Source organism: Impatiens glandulifera, chromosome 6 (genome assembly GCF_907164915.1).
Source record: "Impatiens glandulifera chromosome 6, dImpGla2.1, whole genome shotgun sequence".
Taxonomy (NCBI): Eukaryota; Viridiplantae; Streptophyta; class Magnoliopsida; order Ericales; family Balsaminaceae; genus Impatiens; species Impatiens glandulifera.
In genome coordinates this window covers 470,384-487,325 of record NC_061867.1, presented here as the reverse complement: position 1 = coordinate 487,325, position 16,942 = coordinate 470,384, and positions in this window count along the sequence as shown.

The following is a 16,942-nucleotide window of genomic DNA, read 5'->3' as shown; positions in this document are numbered from 1 at the left end:
TTGACATGTTTAACACGTATTTGGCACGTTTAACACGCTTTTGACACGTTTAACACATTTTTGACACATTTAACACGTTTTTCACGTCCTTGACACGTTTAACATGTTTTTGACACATTTAACACGTTTTTCACGTCCTTGACACGTTTAACACGTTTTTGACACGTTTAACATAATTTTTACGTTTTTAACACGTTTAACACGTTTTTTACATTACGACACAATTTGCACGTTTTGACACGTTTAACAAGTTTTTTACATATTTAACATGTTTTCGACACGTTTAACACGTTTTCACGTTTTTGACACATTTAACACGTTTTTGACACGTTTAACATAGTTTCATATTTTGGCACGTTTAACACGTTTTTGGCACGTTTAACATGTTTTTGATACGTTTAACACGTTTTCACGTTCTTGACACGTTTAACACGTTTAACATGATTTTCACGTTTTTAACACGTTTAACACGTTTTTGACATATTTTACACATTTTTGGCACGTTTAACACGTTTTTGACACGTTTAATACGTTTTAACACATTTAACACGTTTTTCACGTCCTTGACACGTTTAACACGTTTTTCACGTCTTTGACACGTTTAACACGTCCTTGACACGTTTAATACGTTTTTGACACGTTTAACATGATTTTCACGTTTTTAACACGTTTTTTACATTTTGGCACATTTTGCACATTTTGACACGTTTAACTAGTTTTTCACATATTTAACATGTTTTTGATACGTTTAACATGTTTTCACGTTTTTGACACATTTAACATGTTTTTTTACGTTTTTGACACGTTTAACACGTTTTCACGTTTTTGACACATTTAACACATTTGTATACGTTTTTGACACGTTTAACACGTTTTTCACATTTTGACACGTTTAATAAGTTTTTCACATGTTTGGAATGTTTAACACGTTTTCATATTTTTTACATTTTGGCACATTTTGCACGTTTTGGCATGTTTAACAAGTTTTTCACATATTTAAAACATTTTTGACACGTTTAACACGTTTTCACATTTTTACACATTTAATACGTTTTTGATACGTTTAACACGTTTTCACGTTTTTTACACATTTAACACATTTTTTACATTTTTGACACGTTTACCTCATTTTTGACACGTTTAACACGTTTTTCACGTTTTGGCACGTTTAACAAGTTTTTCACATGTTTGGAACGTTTCACACATTTTTGACACGTTTTCATGTTTTTAACACATTTAAAACGTTTTTAACACATTAAACACATTTAACATGTTGACACGTTTCACATGTTTTTTACGTTTTTGACACATTTGACACATTTTTAACACATTTAACGTTTTTAACACGTTTTGGCACGTTTAACAAGTTTTTCACTTATTTGGCACATTTAACACATTTTTGATATGTTTAACACGTTTTTACATTTTTGACATGTTTAACACGTTTTAAACCTATCAAAACGTGTGAAAAATATGTTAAACATATTAAAAATGTCAAAAATGTGTTAAATGTGCCAAAAACATAAAAAAAAACGTGTGAAAAATATGTTAAACATATTAAAAATGTCAAAAATGTGTTAAATGTGCCAAAAACATAAAAAAAAACGTGTGAAAACGTGTGAAAAACGTAAAAATGTGTTAAAATGTGTGGAAAAACGTGAAAAACATGTGAAAAACGTGTGTAAAACATGAAAAACGTGTGAAAACGTAAAAAGCGTGTGAATAACATGAAAAACGTGAAAAACGTGTTAAACGTGCCAAAACGTGAAAATATGTTAAATATGTCAAAAATGTGTAAAACGTGTGAAAATTGTGTTAGACATGCCAAAAATGTGTTTAACGTGCTAAAAACGTGAAAAACATGTTAAACGTGTTAAACGTGAAAAACGTGTGAAATATGCCAAAACATGAAAAACGTGTTAAACATGCCAAAAACGTGTTAAACGTGTGGAAAACGTGAAAAACATATTAAACGTGTGAAAACGTATTAAAAATGTTAAACATGTTAAAAACGTGAAAAACGTGTTAAACTTGTTAAAACATGTGAAATACATGTTAAACGTATTAAAAATGTCAAAAACGTGTTAAACATACCAAAAACGTGAAAAACATGTTAAACGTGTAAAAATGTGTTTTAAGTGTGAAAATGTGTTAAACATGTCAAAAACGTGGTTAAACGTGCCAAAAACGTGTAAAATGTGTTAAACATGTCAAAAACGTGTTAAACATGCCAAAAACGTGAAAACATATTTAAAAAGTTAACATTTTGAACCGATATTCAAAATTTTATTTTACAAACATAGGAATTACAATTGAATTACAATTTTATCATTTTCCCAAACATAAGAATTGGAATTGAATTACAATTCTATAATTTTTCCAAACATAGGAATTGAATTGTAATTCAATGCCAATTCTCATGGAATTGGAATTAGAATTCCAATGACAATTCCAATTCCAATTCCCCCTCATCAAACACACCCTTAGGTTTTTTATCACCGATATTTGTGTTACTCAAGCCGACATTCCCTCCATGGACGAACCCTTAGGTTTTCTCACCAATGTTTAGGTTACTCAAGCCGACATTTCCTCTATGGACAAACCCTTAGGTTTCTCACCAATGTTTGCGTTACTCAAGTCGACATTCCCTCCATAGACAAACCCTTAGATTTTATCACCAATGTTTGTGTTACTCAAGCCGACATTCCCTCCATAGATAAACCCTTAGATTTTCTCCCCAATTTTGCGTTACTCAAGTCAAAACTCTCGCTTCTGCTTCATCAATCAATGTTCGCGCACTCAAATATAATAATTACTTCTTTTAGAGAGATTTTTAATCATTGTCTTTAATATGAAATGTTAACACTTTAAACGCTAGACCACTTATAATTATTGAAATTTTTTTATAATTTTGTGTATGTATATATATTTTGTAAGTTAGATTTTGAATAATTATATAAATTATCTATTATAGTCCAATATTACTTATTATTATATACTTATTGGTTAAAGGGTTGTACTTGTTTTTGTTAGGTTATAAGTTCGAAATATAATTTATACCTTTTTATTTTTCCAACTAAACACTAATAATATATATAATTTATGCATCTTATTACTCTATACAATTTATATATCCTTACAACTTATACTTATATAAATTTTAATATGTACTAAACGCCACTTTTATATATATATATATAACAAAATGGTAAAATTATTTGAAAAAATGAAAACAATACACTTATAACATGTACACCAGAATTAATAAACTCAATTCTACTAAACTATTTTATAATTTTTTTGATATGGCTCTAATGTCATATTTATGATTTCTTATAATACTCTTTATTAGGAGTAATATGTTAATAATATGATTTCTTATAATAGGAGCACACAAGCGACTTATCAATGAAGGATTCTGGGCCAAGCCCAGGCCAAGGTCACTAATAAAAAAAAGTGCTTATGGGGAACGTATATCCCGTCCACAATGGTCATCACCGATCAGGATTTTTTTAGGTCTCGTCCAGTCCAGTCCAGTCCAGTCCAGTCCAGTCCAGTCCAGTCCAGTCCAGTCCCTATAACCTTTGTCGGTATTATTAACTTAGGCAATGTGAACCGAATTATTTGAGTTAGTATTAATTAGTTAATGAGGACAACATTATATGTTGTTTGTGTTGATTTATGTTAATTCTATTACATGATATCCTCATTACATGATTTAGTAGTTTTTTAATTTTGATATTTAAAACTACAATTACAAAATATTAAAATTTAAATAATGTTTGAGTTAAGTTTAAATAAAGTCTTTCTCAAATAAACAATTTAGCTAGAGAAAGTAATTTTGATTTTTTTGTAAATGATTATCTATTTGAACTTAATACATAAAGTTTATAAATCTTCAAATAATTCATCCATAGTTCTAAAACCCAAGTTCTTCTCACTTAATACAATTCTTACCAATATTAAAACCATTACAAATTCCTTTGAAAAAGAAATTACGAAACTTTTTAAACTACGAGTATTGAAATTTATGATATTATGTTTGTGATTCATACTTAGTTCAGTTGATATTGACTCATATTAATATAAGTTCGTCTAATTTTATTTTGTTGATTAATGGAATGTTGTAATATAAGAATCCGAATTGCGGTATCTCATTCAAGAATATTAAGATTAATTTCAACTATTGAAAATTTTAAAATAGATTACTCCTTTATGTTTAAAAATGACAATAATGTTTTTAAATTTTTTATTTCATTTTTAATTATAGTTTATTAACAAAAACATAAAATCAGACTGAGAATATATACAATTTTATATTATGTAATTAATAAAATGTTGAATATACTTAAATAAAAAATTTAATTAATTAAGTTTTAAATAATTGAAGGCTAACTATATAAATAAATAAAAATATATAAAAGTCTAATTTAATGAAGTTGAGCTTAGTTAACTAGGAATATAGGAAAAATATGAGCTTCTTTATTGGCTGCTCTACAACACACCCTATTTTTTTTAAATAGTTCGGATAAAACTTGAGAAGAGACACGAGTTAATGCACCAAGTTATGAATCTCTCCTCTTGACATGGACTCATTCAACTTTTGATGATATAATGTAAAATACTCTTGCTGGGATTCAATTTGCAAGAGAGATCGAATTAATTGGAGTAAACGAATATGCTAGGTGAGAGCGATACAACGAAATTGGACAAAATCATTAATTAGTCTTAATTTCTTTGTAGATCTAGATTAGGTTGTATATATCAATATTTGTGCCAATATATAATTTAACTCATGGCTTATTATAATCCATTAGCATCCATGAAAAATATTGTTTCCAAACAATTTGTATTTAAGTGATTTCAAATAAATTTTAATTATTTTTTTATTGTATTCAACTATTTTTTATTAAATGAACTTTGTTCAAAAAAAGTAATAATGTGGACTAAATTGATCGAAAATATGTAATTGTTACTTGTATAAGTAGACATTCTCCGGCAACCTTTGAAGGAGGATTTGTGCTTAACTAATTCCACTACTTTAATTTTTATTTAATTATTCTCTGCCACCTCATCCTACAATTGTTGACATTTTAATCAATTGCTATTTCTCTCCTTTACTCAACCCATTATTCCATAATAATAATAATAATAATAATTAATCAATAGCTTAACATTATGTCATTTTAAATGATATTCATTTTATAATTCTATTTGATTCTCAATTATACAATGAAAAAAAAGATTAAAGGGGTGGTGAGACAATCACGTGTAAGTCCATATGTTAATTATAACATATAAATACTGTTAAATATTTTACTTTTTGTATATTTTTTTTATTATTTATTTAATTTTTCAATGTGGATAAATTCAAAATTGTGATATGAATATTAGAATGATCCAAGATTTTTAGAAAACCAAATAGACTTAATTAGGTATGACTAAAAAAACATTAGACATTTTTAAAAAATAATCACGAAAGTTCGAATAAATTATTTGACAGATGTTTTTTTTTTTCATTTAACTACTGAGCTAAATGAGTTTTCAACCATGTTAAACAATGTCTTAAAAAAAAAAGTAATGACTAGTTTTAGAATTGTTATTTTAAAAAGATAACACAACTCTCAACAAAATTATAAGATATCGTCTTTCAATTTCTTATAAAGATTGTTTAAAAAATTTGGATGCGTTAAAAAATATTCAATTATCATATTATAAACTTATCCTTATAGACAAATATTTCAATCTTAATTCATTATAGGATTAAAGGATTACTATGCATAGGTGTCTTAAATATGAGTCACATTGAAAAGATTATATATTCTAAATATGAACTAAATATGCAATGAGTCATTGTTTTATTCTCATAAAATAAGTGTTTGAAAATAATTAGATGTTTAAATTAATAAATAATTAATGAAATTATTTAAAGAAAATTAAAGAAACGTGGTTAGATAAATATTAATATTAGTTATTTTTAAATTATTATTTTAATTTAATCCCTTAAATCATTGAATTGATTTATAATGTTCAAATTAAAAATTTACGTATAATTAATTATCTATTTACGTATAATTAATTATCTCTTAAATATTATTTTTTAAATTACGTTATTGATTTACCTAAAATCTTTAATTACCGTTATTAATCATTTATGGGATTAATTTATATTTATTGTGATCAATTAAGAAAATATTTTGTTTTATCGATATAAATTTTTTTTCAAGCAATCTTATATTGTCAAACTAGAAGTTCCGCACGTGACAATTTGCAATAGTAGACCCCAACCACAAACAGTACGTATATAAATTGGATATATATATATATATATATATATATATATATATATATATATATATATATATATATATATATATATATATATATATATATATATATATAATTAAGCTAGCTCTTGATCAAATAAATATTTATATAAATCCAAGTAATTGGCTACCCACAAGAAAAGAAATAGAAACAATGGCCCAAAAACTGTCAATGTTCATCATTTTTCTGGTCTTGGCTTCGTGTCTGCTTCATGCAATAGATGCAGCCCGAGTCCTTGATCATCGTCATCATCGTGATCACCATCGACGTCGTGGAATATTCAACCGAGAGATTGCCATTGTTAGATCAGTGAGCAAGTTTTCTGGGCCTAGCCCAGGTCAAGGACATGAGCGCACAAGCGACTTATCTACGAAGGATTCCGGGCCAAGCCCAGGCGAAGGACATGAGCACCATCCCTTTGTTATGATCACTCATCACAATCGTCCTTAAAACTACATAGTACCACTGCGCACTTCATGTCGTCTATTTGGGTTTCATATAATTTGCAATCGTCCTTAAAACATATTTATATATGCATGCAAAAAGAATATGGTCGTATGCCTATCTGCTAGATATTTAATAAGTTGTTTAAATGTAAGCAAATTATTATGTGAAATGTTAATTTTAAGTCAATTGTTATAAAATTAATTATCAAACTGCTTCCGAATTATTTATATACCAATGCTTATAATTGTGAAATTACTAAGTAATTAGTGACAGATGACAACGGTATTTCTAATTAATGTCGTTAAACTACTCATGAAAAGAGTATGTAATTAACCTTATAAATGGAAAAAGTCCGTGCAACGAATGTAAGTTAACACATATATTAACTAAAAAAACATGGAAAATAAAATTAAAAATCAACGTCGAAATGCCACTAAATGCTTGTAGTTGCTACTTAAATCTACCATTCAAATTAATTTCTTTGTATTATTTTTGTAAATTCTAATATAAATAGATATTATAATAGTTAGTCTAAGTTGTAAATATAAAAAAAAAAATATAAGATGAAATAAGAAGTAGAATGAATATCGATAATTTGACAATATTTTTTATTACATTTTTTTTAAGGTTGTAAGGATCGTAATTGGACACAACACAAGGAATCAGAAGTTCTAATTTCTCAAAATTTATGACTATAAATATCATTTAAAATTCCTACCAATTTGAGACTATAAATATCAAACAAAACTCTTATTCATAGTGTCGATCATCCGATAAGAATTTAGTGGTTCTACACATTCAAACAATAAAATTGTTGTTCGAAATTTCTCTTTTTATGTTTTGCAGATAATTTCATTTTAAATGGAATAGATGAAAAAGTAATAGAGAATAAAAAGTATAATATCAAAAGGCTAAGAATTTGATAATATTCTCAATAAACATCTTATTAGACAAATACATATATAAATATCAAAATAATGTAGATATTGAACAACCACCAATATAACATTAAAGTTAAAATATGTCAAAAAATAATAATAATAAAGTTAATAATAATAATAATAAAAATAAAGTATCAATTGTTTATGAATTTACTTGTACCACCTAACAATTTGTCTAAAATTTTGTAAAATGAAACTCATTTTTTTGTTGGTGTCAAAATACTTATAATCCAATTTCCATAATATTTGCATTAATTAGTTATAAAGGAGTTTGTTTTATTTTATGTTAATTATTTGAATAAATTAATAATATATATGAATTGAAGGTTGTAATAATATTAATATCCGTTAATTTTATTTCTATTAATTAGTTATAAATTAGAATGAAACTGAATGATTTATTACGTTAGTGAATTAATATTAATATTAAATGCAAATCTCAAATAGAACGGAGAGGGTTTGTTTTATTTGATGGTAATTATTTGGATAAATGATTAATATATATGAATTGAAGGTTGTAATAATATTTATTATCTGTTAATTTTATTTCTAATAATTTATTTTATGCATGGGAGGTTATAATAATATTTATTATCCATAAGTGAAATATTTAATGTTAGTATACTTTTTTACCATTTAAATCTCCTAAATAGTTTTCATAATTAATATTAATATTTAATACAAATCTCAATAATTTTAGATGAGAAGGGTTTATTTTATTTGGATTTATTTATAAATAATCAAATTATTTAGGTTATATTTGTTAAGTTTATTTTTACTAATATTTTAAAAAAAATAAGAGTATTAAAAACCTAAAATATACCAAAAAATAGTAGTTGTACAATAAAATTAAATTCATAAAATAAATTATTATTTCATTAAAATTAGGAGGATTTATTTTATTTGATGTTAATTATTTGAATAAATTATTAATATATATGAATTGAAGGTTATAATAATATTTATTATCAGTTAATTTTATTTATAATAATTAGTTATAAATTAGAATGAAATTGAATTAATTAGAGGTTATAATAATATTTATTATCCATTAGTGTGAACATATTCAATGTAATGTAAGTATATTTTTTTTACAATTTAAATCTTCTAAATAGTTTTCATAATTAATATTAATATTTAATATAAATCTCAAATGACTTTTTAGATGAGAAAGGGTTTATTTTATTTGAATTTTTTTATAAATAATCAAATTATTTAGATAAAATATTTAATAAAAAATATTAATATATATAGATGGTAGGTTATATTTATTGAGTTTATTTTTATTAACATTTTTTTAATAAAAATAGGAGTATCAAAAACTAAAATATACCATAAAATTAGTAGATAAAAATAGTAGTTGCACAATAAAATTAAATTCATAAAACACATTATTATTTCATTAAAATTATGAGTATTAAACAAATTATTCCAAGTTAGTGTATACATAAGAAATCTAAATCTAAACACAATTATCTCAAAATTAAAATATTTTAAGTAAACAAACATTTAGACAATAGCTTGCATCTAGAAGTATAATGGAATATAATGGCTGAAAGTACCTGAAATAAACCAAATAAAATCAAGAATTAATGTAATAGAAAAATTAAAAAATCTTTTTACAAATAAATTTTATGATAAAATGATCTAAATTTCACTGACTTACCAATGCTAACACGATTATCACAAAAAACAACTTTGCATAACCATGATAGCACCATTATCGCCAAAACCTAATAAAAAAAATCAAAGTTGTTTAATCTTGAATCCAATGAACTCATCATCTTCATCAAAACATCAATTGAAATATTAAAAATCAACATATTAAAGTGATGATTAAAAGGACTTGAAACCAAACAAACAAATCGGGAATTATTATATATATATATATATATATATATTCTTTAGATAACTTTGCTCTCATCTGTCTTTGAATAACAAAATAAGACTTAAGGAGAGACGAACCATAATAGAGAAGAAAAGTTATATTTCAAGAACTAATAAAAATAAAAAATATATGATAAGAAGTTTAGACTTGAGCTCAAGAGTTCATACCACATTACACAAATATGGATCTTCTTTGAAATAACTGAAAGCCTCGTTCTCCCTATGAAAATGACAACATTACGTCTACAAAAACTCAAGAAAAAAATAGTCATTGCATCTATAACAAATAAATACCTTTTCAGAATATGTATAATCAACCACTTTCTATAACAAATAAAGATCTAAGCCTGAGAATGAAAAAAGAGAGAAAAATATATATATTTAAGAAAGAGAAAATACTTATAATGATGATGTTGATCATTTTGGAGAGAGCGTGATTAATATATATAATATTTTAGAGAAGAATCATTAGGTTTATTTTTAAAATAATTAATAAAAAATATTAATATATATGTATATATATAAAAGAGTAACAGACATAGAATAATTAATGATGAAAGTTAATAGAGTTGATGAAAAAATATATATTTTATATATTATTAGTGTGAATATATATATGGTAAGGGATAGAAAAACAATATATCTAAGAAAGAGAAAATACTATGATGATGATGTGAATAATTTTGGAGAGAGCGTGATGTACACCTCCAACCTTTTAAATTAAGCGTTATTAGATATATATATAGATTAGTGACAGATGACAACGGTATTTCTAATTAATGTCGTTAAACTACTCATGAAAAGAGTATGTAATTAACCTTATAAATGGATCCAAGATTATTATCGAAACTTATGCGTGTATAAACATACCTTTAAAAAAATGTAAAACAAAGTAAATCTTATATATATATATATATATATATATATATATATATATATATATATATATATATATATATATATATATATATATATATAATGCACCATTGTGAGTCTTTCAACATAAATATTTTTAGAAAATAATAATCTTAATAAATCCAATATGTGAAAGTATAGATTATAGCATAACTTATATTTTTCATAACTAAGTTAATTTTTTATTTTATTTTTTAGTTGGGTGTTATTTATATATGTTATTTAATTTGCTTAGTATCTATTAGTTACTTATATATCATTTTTATAAATCAATTCATTAGAAAGTAATCTTCAATATCATATGATGCAGGTAGATTGTATTACTTTATAAATAATTATTATTTTAATTTCAGTTCAAGATTTTATGTGAGATATATTAGGATGGGAGAAAAAAACAAATAAAACCACTCACATCAAGAGTAGCTTAAAACCAAAAATAAAACCAAAAATAAATAATCAAAGTTCAATATAGATATACATATATTTTTTTTTTAATTATAAAAAATTAACATGACACTCTCCACAATTGTGGCATTTCACTTACGGTGAGAATCGAAACTGTGACATTTTGATTTCTAATATCGATTATTTCTATTGGAACACGGATGAGTATCATATGCATATTGGTTTCAATAAAAGTAAACCAATGCATGATATTGCTATGAAAATAGCTTTTATGAGAACCTAAATTTGGTACAATATATATTTTTGATTTGTTATGAGTAACATTGATGGTTGCAATTTAATTGATATTCTTTTTATTATATATATGTAGTATTTATTTACTCTTATATGACTCAGACAAGATTAAACATTTTTTTTATTTACTCTTAAATTAAATTAAATTTGTTTGATTTGACATTTTCAGAAGAAAACGGAGAAAAATAATGATTAATTTTAGAATTATTATTTAAAAAATAGAACCCGCGTTAAAGAAGGAGGACTCTTAACAAAATTATAAGACATGGTCTTTCAATTTTTTTTATAAAGATTGTTCATGAATATTAAATTTTTTGGATCAAAATTAAATTTTTTTTATAAAGATTGTTCATGAATATTAAATTTTTTAGATCAAAAAATTTATTTAACGCGTTAAAAAATATTCAATCTTAGATATTCAATTTTTTTTTATAAAGATTGTTCATGAATATATATATAAACTTATCCTTTCAATCTTATTTCAATACCATTTTTATAATTTAGGATTAAAGGCTTACTTTGCATAGTTCTTAGATATGAGTCACATTGAAAACATTATATTAAATATGAATTATATATGCAATGACTTATTGTGTTATTCTCATAAAAAAAAAGTGTTCAATTTAAATCAATCCAAAATCAACAATCTTATTCCAATAAGGCCTTGTTCGGCTCAAGTTTTTATCAGAAATTAAATTTATTATCAATAATCTTAATATAAATAAATTAAATTAATCTATACAATAAATATTTTAATGTTAAATTATCATTGAAAATTTTCCTTCTAATTCCATTTTTTTTTATTAAGCCTAGTTTGTTTTATATTTTACTATATTTATTATTTAAAAAATATATAATTAGTTTATTTAATAATTATTATATTGAAATAAATAAAATTTGTATTTATTGAATAAATTCAAAATCAAAGGTCTATAAAAACTCATAGAAAAATCATTTTAATTATTAAAATATTTTAATTTATTATTTATTAAAGTTTTGTTTGATTTCTTAAGAATATTCATCATTAAGAAGATTTGAAGCTTTTCAGTCAGTGAAATACAAATGCAAATCAGCTTCCTTAATGAAGATTATATGGAAATTAGCAATAATTATCCATCTCTATCACTAGTAAAAAAAGAGGTATTAGTAAGGGCGAAAACCGTTACTGAAAACATCAAAAGCCGTTACTGAAAATCATCAGTAACGGCAAATAAAACCGTTACCATTCGTTACAGACACACTCGTCACAGAAACTTCTCAGGTATCAGTAACGGCTTTCGAAAGCCGTTACTAATAGTCATTGAACAACAGTAACGGTACTAGCCAAGGTAAAACCGTCACAGAAACTTCTCAGGTATCAGTAACGGTTTTCGAAAGCCGTTACTGATAGTCATTGAACAACAGTAACGGTACCGTTACAGAGCAAATTACAGTAACGGTTTTTTAATGCATAAAACCGTTACTAAATAATAATTGTTTTTTTTATATATATATTTCATATTCATTTGTACCTATATAAACCTAACATTCAAATAATCTAACTTCATCTAACAATCGAATAATTCAACTTAATCTAACAATCGAATAATCTAACTTAATCCAGCAATCCAATAATTTAACATTCAAATAATCTAACTTAATCTAACAATCCAATAATCTAACCTTCAAATAATTTCACTTAATCTAACATCAAATAAACCAACATTCATTCATCTAGCAGCCTAACATACAAATAATCTAACATCAAATAAACCAACATTCAATCATCTAGCAGCCTAACATACAAATAATCTAACATTAAATAAACCAACATTCAATCATCTAGCAGCCTAACATACAAATAATCTAACAATGCTATAAAATTTAACTATCAAACATTCATTTTAAAGAACTAAACTGGATTTGAAAGAGAAGCAGCGTTAGACACTCAACAGTAGGGACAACTTCAAACAGGGCAAAATTTAAAAAAAAATCTGCCAAATAGAGAAATAGAAATCGAATCAACTAATCTGGATTTATGAAATACATTCAAAAAGAAACAAATTTTGTCAAATATTGAAAGAAAGAACTTACCTGAACGTTTATTGTTTGATAAATCTGCCAAATCGTTTTGTTGCCAAATCGTTTTGCTGTTCAAATCGTTTTGCTGCCAAATCAAAACAAAATCAAATAAATTTGGTTTATTGTTTGCATAATTCAAAATTTAGGCAGCTTAAAATAAAAAAGAAAGCCACAACTAATGACCAGTTTAAGTACTAGTGTGAAAATTTATCAATAATTTCATTCAAGCTAAACTATGATGATTCCATAAAATACACTCTGTGATTCATTCAAGCTAATCAATAATCTTATCAATAAAATATACTCTGTGATGATTTCATCTTGGATAATTTCAAGCTAAACTATGATTCCAAAAACACCCAAAAACAAGTTCCAAATTTATGATTCAACTTAAATTATGCATCAAAAAAACCGGCAATAAATCCTAAGAAAACTGGAAAATTGTCATCTATCTTGTTCAATGAAACCCTAAGATAAACCCTAAATAGCAATATCATAAATAAGCCAAGGGAAGCAAATAAATATCAGAATGCAGAAGAAGTAAAACCCTAAGATAAACAAATGAAGAAGTGTTTACTTACCTGAATGCAGAAGAACTAGCGACGGCGGAAGAATTCTATTTGAACCAGCGGCGGAACCGGAGAAGAAGAAGACAGAGCGGAGAAGAGGAAGAAGAACCCGCGGTGGAACCGGAGAAGAAGAAGACAGAGCGGAGAAGAAGAAGAACTTACCTGTTTGTAGATCGAAGGCGGCGAATTACGTACTCTTTCTTGTTTGCAGATCGACGACGGCGGCGGAGGAAGGAAACGGAGGAAAAGAGAAAAGAAAGAAAGAAGAAAAAAGAAAAAAGAAAGAGAACGGCGTAACGTGGTAAAATTAGAGTATCAATAACGACTTTAGATAAACCGTTACTGATAATAAAATAAGTATTTGTAACGGTTATCCTCTTAAACCGTTACAGATAAGAATCCCACAAATCTTATCATGAAACAGTATCAGTAACGGTTATACTAAAACCGTTACTGATAACCTTGTAGAAGACGAAACGTCAGTTAACGTATTAGTAACGGTTATGAGTAAACCGTTACAGATACGTATCAGTAACAGTATCTGTCTAAAACCGTTACTGATAAGAATCTCACAAATCTTATCATGAGATAGTGTCAGTAACGGTTATATTAAAAATCGTTACTGATATTCTTGAAGAAGACGAAACGTCAGAAACGTATTAGTAACGGTTATGAGTAAACCGTTACAGATTCTTATCAGTAACGGTGTCTGTCTAAAACCGTTACTAATAAGAATCTCACAAATCTTATCATGAGACAGTATCAGTAACGGTTATACTAAAATCGTTACTGATACCTTTAATTTGAAAAAATAAAATTAACTTGTTATTATCTGTAACGGTTTTTTCTTATGTTCGTTACTGTTTCCTTCTATTAGTAACGGTCTTTAATAGCCGTTACTGATATGTTTATAACAGTAACGGTCTTTAATAGCCGTTACTGATAAAAATCTTCAGTAGGGACGTTCGACCGCCGTTACTAAGCATCGTTACAGAAACCTATTTTTTCACTAGTATATCTCTTCCCACAACAAATAACTTTGAACAGTATATTATAAGCCAATTAAGCTAGCTATTGATCAAATGATCTATAATTATAAATAAAGTCATTAACTATCCACAAGAAAAGAACTAGAAAAAATGGCTGGAAAACTGTCAACGATAGTCATTTTTCTGGTCTTGGCCTCGTGCCTACTTCATGCAATAGATGCAGCCCGAGTCCTTGATCATCGTCATCGCCATCACCGTCGTCGTGGAATATTCAGCAATTTTTCCATATATAGCTAGCCCCGGTGAAGGACATGAGCACACAAGCGACTTATCAATGAAGGATTCTGGGCCAAGCCCGGGCCAAGGTCACTAGTAAAAAAGTGCTTATGGGGAACGTATATACCGCCCACAATGGTCATCACCGATCAGGATTTTTTTAGGTCTCGTCACCAGTCCCTATAACCTTTGTCGGTATTATTAACTTAGGCAATGTGAACCGAATTATGTGAGTTAGTATTAATTAGTTAACGAGGACAATATTATATGTTGTTTGTGTTGATTTATGTTAATTCTATTACATGATTTAGTAGTTTTTTAATTTTGATATTTTAAACTACAATTACAAAATATTAAAATTTAAATAATGTTTGAGTTAAGTTTAAATAAAGTCTTTCTCAAATAAACAATTTAACTAGAGAAAGTAATTTTGATTTTTTTTAAATTATTGTCTATTTGAACTTAAACATGAAATTTATAAATCTTCAAATAATTCCTCCAGATTTCTAAAACCCAAGTTTTCTAAAACCACTTAATACAATTCTTACAAATATTAAAACCATTACAAATACTTCCTTAACATTTGATGAAGAGATTCAGGAAACTTTTCAAACCACTGAAATTTATGATATTATGTTTGTGATTCTCTTGGATACTTATTTAACTTATGTTGATATTGACTCATTTTAATATAAATTCGTTTAATTTTATCTTGTTGATTAACGGGATGTTTTTATATAAGAATCCGAATTGCGGTATTTCGTTCAAGAGTATTAAGATCAATTTATACTCTTGAAAAATAAAAATAGATTACTCATTTATGTTTGAAAATGACAATAATGTTTTTACTTTTTTATTTCCTTTATTTTCTATTATAACAATTAACAAAAACATAAAATCAGAATGAGAATATATATACAATTTTATACCATGTAATTAACAAAATGTTGAATATACTTAAATAAGAAGTTAAATTAATTAAATTTTAATTAAGTGAATACTAACGGTATATATAAAGAAACTATAAAAGTCTGAAAGTAAGGAAAGTAATTATAAACTATAAAATTAACCTAAAAGGTAAGTAGTTGAGAAATAATTTAATTTAAAAATAAATATGCTAAGAATAAAGATTAAATTAACAAAAATATATATATATATATATATATATATATATATATTCAAAAAAAATCATACTTAATGAATAAACTTCTTCAACACAAGTAAATTACAATCTACAAAATCAATAAAAAAAAAACCCAATATTAACAAATAAAATTAAGATTAAAGTATTTAACTAATAACCTACCTCAAATTTTCGACAAACAATTCTGTTAGAAAATAAACCGTTAAGTCATATCAAGTATATTAATTGGTTTAAATATAACAAGAAGGTGTTGTAGCATAGTGGTAAACACCCATGCCTGTCACACATGTGACCAGGGATCAAATCTCATCGACAGCAAATAATATTTAAAGTTTTGCTATTTCAGGGAAGCTGAGCAAAATCCGAAATTTACCTATAGGCAAGATCGGTTCGACAATGTATACCGGCTCAGTCAACCGGTTCGGTCAAGAAGTTAGAAATCCGGACAGGTTCAAGTTCAGGACCGATTGAGTTGTAAACCGAAAGAACGGTCAAGAAATCTAACCGATTGAATATCAAACCGGCCAGAAGAAGCTATGAAAAACCTAAAGTCATCCGGAACCGGCTAAAGAAACCTAACCGGTCAAGCTACCAAACCGATCAAGAGTATTCGGTACGTGACCGCACAGAGAAAGGATCGGCCAAAGCTCAAAACCGGAATCATTAGGAACAAGGAACCAGACCGGA